This window comes from Cynara cardunculus, assembly GCF_001531365.2.
Source record: "Cynara cardunculus var. scolymus isolate 2C chromosome LG 17, CcrdV1, whole genome shotgun sequence".
Classification (NCBI taxonomy): domain Eukaryota; kingdom Viridiplantae; phylum Streptophyta; class Magnoliopsida; order Asterales; family Asteraceae; genus Cynara; species Cynara cardunculus.
The window spans coordinates 15,239,475-15,247,473 of NC_037544.1; the positions used below are offsets into that span (position 1 = coordinate 15,239,475).

Genomic DNA, 7,999 nt, shown 5'->3' on the forward strand with positions numbered 1-7,999 from the left:
GAGTATATGTGATAATGAATGAAATATTCATTTCCGAACATTTTAAAGGGAATTTGATGCAAAGATCAAGGGGGAGTAACTTCAAAAGTGGCAAAAGACTCAAAGGAAGAAGTGCGACTGAAGATGATTAAAGAATGATTATTTGTGTGCTACAACGACTGAGAGATGTTGAATATGAAGATCATTTTCACAATAGTTTACTGAAGTTTAATTCTGAAGATTCTTTGAAGATCACATCTTGTAAAGTGTTTTTGAAGATCGTTTTTGTTCTACATTGTCTAAAGAGAAGATCACCGTGATTCGACATTCGAGGGGGAGAATGCTAGAAGATCTTTCTCAACAGTTGATCGTTTGAAGATTTCTTTTGAAGAAAACATTTTGTGCATATTGTTTCAAAGTTCAAACAAGACTCAACGTGCAGAATTTTCTTTCAAGTCTGAATACAAAGGGGGAGAATGTTAGGACTGAGAAATCAGTATTAATTGTATTCGTCTTGAAAGTTTATAAATAGTCTATTTGTAAAAAGTCAGCGTGTTTGACTTTTCTTATAGGTTTGACTTTGACCTTGTCTTTGTAGTTTGACCATATAAATATGGTTAAGTCTTTGTAATTAGTGTAAGAGAGGAGCTTAATTGTAATAATCCATTCATAATTGAGAAGTTGACCAGAGCTTATATGAGTTGACTTTTTCTCTCAATATTCATCAAGTGTTCTTGAATGATTATATGAATCTGCCATCATGATTATGAAGATATTGAAGAATTGATCAGATATTGTGGACACACAGATTGCATGTCCAGTCAAAGATATAGATTGAACTTTATTTTAATTAGAGGCAAATGACGGTGTAACCGCGGGAGAGGCAATGGTGACGTAACCGCGAAAAATAACAGATAAAATGCATATAAACATTGGGTGTTGAAATATAAGTTGTTTATATGAAAACGACCGACTCACTAGACCTCTTGGTCTAACGCTCAATTGTTAGACTAATCTGTGCAGGTCATCTATCATCTGAAGACAAAGGCAAGCGAAAAATTTAATGAATCGTTATTTAAGATGTTGGTAGCATATCAGACAAAGTTTTTGTAAATTCATATCAAATCACGTTTTGTACTGCAAACTATGTTTCAGATGTTAATTAAGTATTACATATAGTTATGTATGATTGTACTGGATCCTTTGTGTTGGTTTGTATTTCTGGGTTGTTACAGTTGGTAGCAGAGCCTTGGTTTAAGGGATCTGGGTATTTCTTAATACTTAGACTTAAACTAGAGGCATGGGAATTATGACAATAGTTTCACTAGGACTATGAACATGGGAATATGTTATAGCTGAACCTATTATGAAAATAAGTATGATAGAGTTAGATTACATGTGATTGATGTAATCATGAGTTATAAATAGACCTGAGGATAAATGTGTTATCACACTTTGATTATATGAATAATCATATATGTTTATTGTGACAGAAAGAGACGTTCAAGTAATTCGAACACTGAAAATGGCAGATAATCCTAACTGATTAGGAAGGACCTCTACTGGTTATGGAAGAAGTCGGGGAAGAGGAATTCTAAACCAAGAACAAGACCTGGAAAATAAGATGACTATAGAAACATGAAGTCGAAGCAGGGGTCGAGGAAGACGGAAAAATACTCAACAACAAAACTCGTATGGAACAGGAATTATCAGCACAAGAAAGTTCAATGTCCGGCTGTGGAAGAGGTAGAGCAAGGGGTGGACATAATGTTCCTGATCCTGGTTTTATTACTCAGGAAATGCTAGCTGCTAAATTGGGGAAATTTCAAGAAAGTTTGGTAAATTTGTTGGGACATTCGGCACAAAATAACCCATAAATAATAAGGGATCCTGACTATCAAGAAGAAGCCGGAGCTAATACACCAGCAACAGATACATCTGTGCCCCTTACTTCATCCTCAGTTCATAAGGGAGAAGATATTAAAATGTTTCTTGCTTGTAAACCTCATAAATTCTCTGGTGAACATGACCCTGTCAAAGCCATGTGTTGGCTTAAGGAAGTTGAACTAAGTCTGCAAATCAGTACAAGCGCAGAGGAAGATAAGGTTATGTTTGCCGTATCCCATCTGAGGTCAAGTGCTTTATACTGGTGGGAGATTTTGTCAAGTTTAGATCCAAATATTCTTAAAACCATGTTATGGGAGGAATTCGTGATAAAATTTAAGATGCAATATTGTCCTGAAGCAGCAGTACGAAAGTTAGAAGATGATTTCCTTCGTTTGGAACAAGGAAACATGTCAGTTCATTAGTATACGAAAGTCTTCATGGAACAATCTCGGTTTGCTGAAGCCTACATTATATCTTAAAATAGTAAAGTAAGAAAGTACATTTGGGGTTTGGAGTCCAATCTCCGAAAGTATGTAATATCCAGAAATCCAATGACATTTCAAGAAGCAGTTGATGCTTCCGAAATACTGGAACAGGATATCAATCGTCAACTACAAGAAGAGGTTGGGGATAAAAGAAAAGGAGAAACTATAATGACAGATTTTTGTAAACCAAGGTTCGTGGAAAATATGAATCGGCCAGTCCCAAGATTTACTGATAGGACGTGTACACGATGCCATAAAATACATCAAGGAAACTGTAATACCGAGTCGCGGGTATGCTTTAAATGTCAGGAACCGGAACATATAGCTTGAGACTGCCGAATGGTGCGAAGATGTTTTACCTGCAATTCCTCTCAGCATGTGAACGCCGATTGTGCACAAGCTAAGGGACGAGGGTCTGGATTTGCTGGAGGCCGATGATCTGGATACTCTGGGGGCCGAGGATCTGGTTATGTTCTAATTGGTCGTGGGTCAGCAGTTAATCGTAATACTCCAAGTGGTCATGGAGAAATGAGACATGGTGAGCCAATTGCTAAAGGACGAGTCTTTCAGATGACGAGAGGCGAAGCAGAAGAACACCCTGAAGTGGTGACATGTACATTCCTTGTTAATTAAGTATGTGCCAAAGTTTTATTTGACTCTAGTGCAAATCGTTCTTTTGTATCGCCGTCGTTTGTTAATTGCGCACATTTAGAATCTAAAGCATTGATGAGGATTTAATTGTGGAGACAGCAAATGATAGTGAAGTTTCGGTTAAGGAAATGATAGGTGAATGTTCTTTAAGTATAGAAGGGTGTGAGGTGCCTATACAATTATTTGTTTTGCCTTTAAGAGAGTTTTATATAATTATAGACATGGATTGGTTAGCTAAAAATCAAGTTAACATAATCTGTGACGAAAAGATAATCCATATAGACTTACCGGAAAAAGGAAAGGTTATAATTTATGGGGACTGACGAGATCGTTACTCCAACCTTATCTCGGTTTTAAAGGCTCGGAAGTATGTACATAAGGGATGTGCTAGTTTTCTTGTCTACGCCATTGACATAAAGAAAGAAAAGGAATAGATGGAGGATATCCTAGTTGTAAGAGAATTTCCAGAAGTATTTCCAGAAGTATTTCCAGAAGTATTTCCAGAAGACTTGATAAGTCTACCTCCGGATCAATCGATAGAATTTCGGATTGAATTACTTCCTGGAGCAGCACCAATTGCACGTGCACCATATAGATTAGCTCCTTTTGAATTAAAAGAGTTAATGTCACAATTGAAAGAATTGCTGGATAAAGGTTTTATCCGACGAAGTTCTTCTCCATGGGGTGCGCCAGTGCTATTTGTGAAGAAGAAGGATGGGTCAATGAGAATGTGCATTGATTACCGGGAGCTGAATAAATTAACAATAAAAAATAAGCATCATCTTCCAAGAATTGATGATTTGTTTGATCAATTGGTTGGGACTACTTATTTTTCGAAAATTGATTTACGATCCAGTTAGCATCAATTAAAGATTCGGAATGAAGATGTGTCGAAAACGACATTCCGTACACGTTACGGTCATTAGGAATTTCAGGTTATGCCATTTGGACTCACAAATGCACCTGTAGCCTTTATGGATATGATGAATATAGTATGTCCCCCTTATCTTGATAAATTTATGATTTCTTCATTGATGATATTTTGACATATTCTCGGTCGGAAGAAGAGCATGCTCATCATTTGAAATAACTCCTGGAATTGCTGAAACAAGAAAGATTGTATGCAAAGATGTCAAAGTGTGAATTTTGGCTGCGAGAGGTTCAGTTTTTGGGGCATGTTATTTCGAAAGAAGGCATTAAAGTGGATCCTCTTAAGATTGAAGCCATTGAAAAGTGGGAAGCACCAAAGACCCTAACTGAAATCAGAAGTTTTCTTGGATTGGCTGGGTATTATCGCAAGTTTATACAAGATTTCTCTCGTATAGCTACTCCATTAACGAAATTGACAAAGAAGAATGTAAAGTATGAGTGGGAAGAAGCACAAGCTCAGACCTTTCAGATGTTAAAGGATAAATTACGCAGTGCACCAATTCTATCATTGCCAGATGGAATGGAAAATTTTGTGGTATATAGTGACGCATCGAAGATGGGTTTGGGTTGTGTACTGATGTAACATGGAAAGGTGATTGCTTATGCTTCAAGGCAATTAAAAGATCATGAAAGACATATCCTACTCATGATATGGAATTAGCAACTATAGTGTTCGCTTTAAAGTTATGGAGGCACTACTTATATGTAACGAAATGTCAAATTTTCACAGATCATAAGAGCTTAGTACATCTGTTCCATCAGAAAGATCTGAATATGTGCCAGAGACGATGGTTGGAATTGGTTAGTGATTATAATTGTGAAATTTTGTATCATCCAAGAAAGACAAATGTAGTGGTTGATGCTTTAAGCCAACAAGGGAAAAGTGGGACTATCAAGGCTATAGCTTTACGAGTCGAGTTACTACCAAGTATCCAAAAAGAATTGCAAGAATTCCAACATGAAGCTATGAAGAAGGATAAAATTTGTTAGGAATGAAATTATATGTAAAATTGTATTCGTCTTGAAAGTTAAATATTGTCTATAATTATAGAAAAGTCATCGTGTTTGACTTTTCTTAGATAGGTTTGATTTTGACTTTGTCTAGAAGTTTGACCCTATAAATAGGGAATGTCTTTGTAAATTTAGAGGAAGAGAGCTTATTGTAAAATTCTATTACGTAAAGTGAAGTTTGACCAAAGCTTTGAATGTTGATTTTCTCTCTCAAATATCATCTCTTGTGTTCTTGAAGATATATCTTAGATCTGCTATGATTATGAAGTTTTATGAAGATTGATCATTGTTAGAGGACTCACAATTGGTATCAGAGCTGGATTGCACAAAATCAGTTGAAAGAAATCAGATTTTGAAGAAATTTTCAAAGATTATTTTCTGAATTTTTTTTTTGTTCTTCGTGTTCTTGTTTTTCTTTAAGTTTGATCCGAAATTTTTGGAAAATTATGTGTTTTCGTGTTAAAAACAGGATCATTTTGTGCGTAATCTTGTTGTGAATCTTTGTTTTACACAAAGATTTACATTTTGATCTTCTGATTTCAAGTTTTTGGTGAATTTTGTGTTTTAAATTTTTTTTATGTGTTCTTAATTTTTTTAAATCCAGTGTTTTTGATCTATTTTGTTAAAACTTTCTTTTGTTTTTTATGTTTTTGGGTCTAAATCTTAAAGCCCATCAGGATTAGGCAAGCCCAAGAGGAATATATCACTCAAATCAAGCAGACTGCTAAATCGATCAAATACCCAGCTTCATCTTCTTCGCTCAAGAGTCTCAATATTCAGTCTCTAAATCACAAGGTTCATCGATTTCAACCTTAATCACACGGTAAATCGCAGATGTCTTGATTGATTTAAGGTTTTCATCTCTCAAGGCTTGAGCAGATTCTTTTAAATCGGAGACTTCATCGCACAAGTGTCCGGATTCGATCAACTCTTGACCGGATAAGTGTTCGGATTCGTACAACTCTTGACCGGATAAGTGACCGGATAGGTAAATCGATTGGCTCTTTGATTGATTTGTGAGCGATTTAAGCGAGAGAGTTGAGCGATTTAGGACTTAACAGTTTGTGCACCTAGGTATCCGGTTTATTAAATCGTTAAATCCATCTCATCCGGATTCTTAATCGCTCACTGTTTCTTGACACTAGTTTTGCTAAATCGCATACAGTTTTATTGATTTCAAGGGTTATCCAAGTGTGTGATTTAAGAGGATTCATAAATCGTTCAAGTGAACTGCACTGTGTATACGAATCAACATTCATCCCTGGTTGATTCGAGGTATTGATTTAGCTGTATTGAGTCTTTCATCGGCCAAGGTGCAGGACTGCAGATTCACTAGTGGTTTGAAATTGTGTCATCGCATCTAAGTTCTGTGTTTGTTTTTGCTAGTGGTGTTGTTTCTTCTGATGCATCTGATTTCTCTTCTTGATGAGAACCAAATGATGATAAATATGATCTTGAAGAAATTGATGTGAATGAAAAGCTAAAAGCAAAGATAGAAGGTGCTGATGGTAAAAAGAAGACACGGGAAAGAACAACCAGCTGCAGGTGGATATGCCATATAATTAAGCTGTGATTTACAGACTTCCTAACATTACTAATTTGTAATTCATGAAGGTTTACAGAACCTGCTTGTGTTGATCTTTGCTGAGGAGTTTTCCAATTCTGCAATCTGTTTTTGCTGCTGCTGCTGCTAGTGTTGATCTTAGATGATAATGCAGCATTAGTCAGAAGAGAAGCTTTGTAGCCTTTTGTGTAAATCTGGTCAATGTGACAGTAGATGTCAGATACAAAGGAAATCCACAGCAGACTGTGTGCATGGCTAAAATGATGAGGTTCAAGTTGTTATTTTGATAAGCATCTGTTGAATCATTTGAAAGCCAACAAGAAAACAACAGCTCATTCATAATAGTCACTGTTCCTTTGATTTAGCAACTATATTCGTTTTAGTTTCATTTTATCATTGAGTTTGCTAAAACTCTCATGCCTGCATCATTGAATGAAACACATATGTGTGGATGATTGACAAGCTGTGATTGCCCAATTTTCAATTTTGGTTTGTAAAATTTCTTTGTATTAAATCTATCTTTTCTGCAGGTCTGTTCATTTCACAAGATTGAAAGCCTTTTTGCAGCAAACTGTTTGGAAGTTTGGTTTTGTCCAAGTTGGTAGAAGAGACAGGACTGCCAAGAACTGCATCAAGTTCAACAGTACTGATTTCCAAGATTTCTGCTTGCAAGTGCTATTTGATTTCCAAGAGTTCTGATTTTCAAAGAGCTGTCCTTGGTGAATGCAGCAGTAGCACAAGCTTTGGTTGTTAACAGAAGTGGGATTCTTGGTGCTATCTCATTTTGTTGTGAATTAGAACATCTTAGACACTTGTATATCTTATCTTGTAATTGGGTTTGTTGTGTTTCTGGATTTTGAGTTTTATTTTTGTTTAGATTGTAATATTTGGATCATTTCGTTTATCTGTTTTTATTTTTTTGTTTTTTTAACTGTTTGAGAAAGTTTTGAACTATTCTGCGTCGCATAAATTGTTCTAATCAGTCTTAAATGTCTTTGACTATTTTTAACAGTTTTTTAACTGTTTTCAACAGTTTTGACTGTTGTTATTGATTTTTGACAGTTTTTCATCGTTTTTCTAAGTTCTCATCAGTTTTTTTGTGTTTTTCTTTTTGAGCTTAATTGTTCCTGATTTCTTTTACCGATTTTACTGCATAGATCCTATAACTGATCAATCTATTTTTAAAATGGCAGTTTCATATGAGAGAGAGGACAAAAAGTTGAGAGAGAGGATTGTTGAGTTGGAAAAGAACATAGTGGATTATAAAGATAAATACATAAAAAAAGTTCTATGAGAATCACTCTAATCTGGAATTTATCAAAGATTTAAAGAAAGATCTTAAAGAAGAATGTGAAAGAATCGAGAAGGAATTTGAGTATAAAATTAAAAAACTCGAGAACACTCTCAGCTCTGTAAGAAAAGATTATGATGAGGATTTGAAGATTTGGAGTAAAGATAATAAAGATATTTTCAATAAACTCAAAGAGGTTAA

General features: G+C 35.3%; 1 long non-coding RNA gene across 1 annotated transcript; it reads left to right on the forward strand.

The window, feature by feature from the left end:
- Window positions 1–5,141: 5,141 nt before the first annotated feature.
- LOC112499814 lies at window positions 5,142–7,392 on the forward strand. Its single transcript, XR_003067308.1, has 3 exons — window positions 5,142–6,488; window positions 6,558–6,775; window positions 7,038–7,392. It is a non-coding gene; the product is annotated as an uncharacterized LOC112499814 (long non-coding RNA).
- The last annotated feature ends 607 nt before the right edge of the window (window positions 7,393–7,999 follow it).